Genomic DNA, 2,864 nt, shown 5'->3' with positions numbered 1-2,864 from the left:
CAATTGCCAAGTGTCAAATTATCCAAGACATGATGAGGCATTTTCTGTTTCCAACCAAATATAAATAAGTGCAATAGCTTCCAACTTTTATTCATTGAACATTAAAAGTAAAACGAAGAACACGAGTGTTCATATGAAAAAGCGGAGCGTGTCTCTCTCCCAAACAAGGATTGATAGGATCCGAATTTATTCAAACATAAACAAAACGAAAATAAACACATAGACGCTCCAAGTAAAGCACATATGATGTGACCGAATAAAAATATAGTTTCAATAGAAGAAACCTGATAAGTTGATGAAGAAGGGGATGCCTTGGGCATCCCCAAGCTTAGACGCTTGAGTCTCCTTGAAATATGCAGGGATGAACCACGGGGGCATCCCCAAGCTTAGACTTTTCACTCTTCTTGATCATATATCATCCTCCTCTCTTGACCCTTGAAAACTTCCTTCACACCAAACTTCTCATAAACTTCATTAGAGGGGTTAGTACTCAAAAAATTTGAATCCACCTTGGTCCTGTAGTGGCACATTGCAAGAACTCAATAAAACATTAGCTACAGCTCTCCACGTCTAGAAAGCCTTGCTTAAAGTCCACAAGAGACAATGCAAAAAAAAACATAGATAGAATCTGCCAAAACAGAACAGCCAGTAAAGACGAATTTTAAATAAATACTTCCGTTGCTCAAATCAGAAAACTCAAAACTAATGAAAGTTGCGTACATATCTGAGAAACACGCACGTAAATTGGCATATTTTTCTGAGTTACTGATGTCTACGGGAGCTTCTATTCTTGTAGACAGTGTTGAGCCTCCAAGAGCAGAGGTTTGTAGAACAGCAGCAAGTTTCCCTTAAGTGGATACCCAAGGTTTATCGAACTCAGGGAGGAAGAGGTCAAAGATATCCCTCTCATGCAACCCCGCAACCACAAAGCAAGAAGTCTCTTGTGTCCCCAACACACCTAATAGGTGCACTAGTTCGGCGAAGAGATAGTGAAATACAGGTGGTATGAATAAGTATGAGCAGTAGCAACGGTGCCGTAAAAGTGTTTGGCGTGTAGTTGATGGTGGTGGTATTGCAAGCAGTAGTAACGCATAAAACAAGAAACAAGCAGTAGTAACTCAGCAGTAGTAACGCAATAGTAGTAAACAAGCAGTAGTAACTCAGCAGTATTTAGGAACAAGGCCTAGGGATTACACTTTCACTAGTGGACACTCTCAACATTGATCACATAACAGCAACAGTATAAATGCATACTCTACACTTTTGTTGGATGATGAACACATTGCGTAGGATTACACGAACCCTCAATGCCGGAGTTAACAAGCTCCACAATAATGCTCATATTTTAGTAACCTTTAGTGTAAGATAGATCAACGAGACTAAACCAAGTACTAGCATAGCATGCACACTGTCACCTTCATGCATATGTAGGAGGAATAGATCACATCAATATTATCATAGCAATAGTTAACTCCATAATCTACAAGAGATCATGATCATAGCATAAACCAAGTACTAACACGGTGCACGCACTGTCACCTTTGCACACATGCAGGAGGAATAAAACTACTTTAATAACACATCACTAGAGTAGCACATAGATAGTAGTGATACAAACTCATATGAATCTCAATCATGTAAAGCAGCTCATGAGATTATTGTATTGAGGTACATGGGAGAGAGATGAACCACATAGCTACAGCGAAGCCCTCAGCCTCAGGGGTGAATTACTCCCTCCTCATCATGGGGGCAGCGATGGCGGTGAAGATGGCGGTGAAGACGGAGGTGGAGATGGCTCCGGGGCAATTCCCCGTCCGGCGAGGTGCCGGAACGGAGACTTCTGTCCCCCGAATTGGAGTTTCGCGATGGCGGCGGCGCCACAGGAACTTTTCCGGAGTTTCGTCAATTGGTGTCGAGGTTTTAGGTCACGACGACTTAAATAGGCGAAGAGTCGGAGCTCGGAGGGGGCCCGGACTGCCCAGACCATAGGGGGCGCGCCCCCCTGGGCCGCGCCGCCCACAGGTGTGGGGCCCCCCGGCACCCCCTCTGTCCTTTCTTCGGTGCTCCGGAAGCTTCGCGTATTTCTAAGACTTTCGGCGTTGATTTCGTCCGATTCCGAAAATATTTCCTTACTAGGATTTCGAAACCAAAAACAGCAGTAAAACAAGCACTCGTCCTTTCGGCATCTCGTCAATAGGTTAGTTCCGGAAAACGCATAAAAATGATATAAATTGTGAACAAAACATGTTGGTATTGTTATAAAACAAGCATGGAACATCGGAAATTATAGATACGTTGGAGACGTATCAGCATCCCCAAGCTTAGTTCCTACTCGTCCTCGAGTAGGTAAACGATAAAAGATAATTTCTGAGGTAACATGCTACCAACATAATCTTAATCATACCATTGTAAAGCATATGAGATGAATGCAGCGATTCGAAACAATGTAAATGCAATGAGTAAACAATTGAATCATATAGCAAAGACTTTTCATGAATAGTACTTTCGAGACAAGCATCAACAAGTCTTGCATAAGAGTTACTCATAAAGCAATAAATTCTTAGTAAAGGTATTGAAGCAATACAATGGAAGATTAAGTTTCAGCGGTTGCTTTCAACTTGTAACATGTATATCTCATAGATAGTTGTCAATGCAGAGCAATATAACAAATGCAATAAGCAAGTATGTAAGAATCAATGCACAGTTCACACAAATGTTTGCTTCTTGAGGTGGAGAGAAATAGGTGAACTGACTCAACAATAAAAGTAAAAGAATGGTCCTTCAAAGAGGAAAGCATCGATTGCTATATTTGTGCTAGAGCTTTGGTTTTGAAAACATATAGAGAGCATAAAAAGTAAAGTTTT

Source organism: Lolium rigidum, chromosome 3, assembly GCF_022539505.1.
Source record: "Lolium rigidum isolate FL_2022 chromosome 3, APGP_CSIRO_Lrig_0.1, whole genome shotgun sequence".
Taxonomy (NCBI): domain Eukaryota; kingdom Viridiplantae; phylum Streptophyta; class Magnoliopsida; order Poales; family Poaceae; genus Lolium; species Lolium rigidum.
This window is presented reverse-complemented; position numbering follows the sequence as displayed.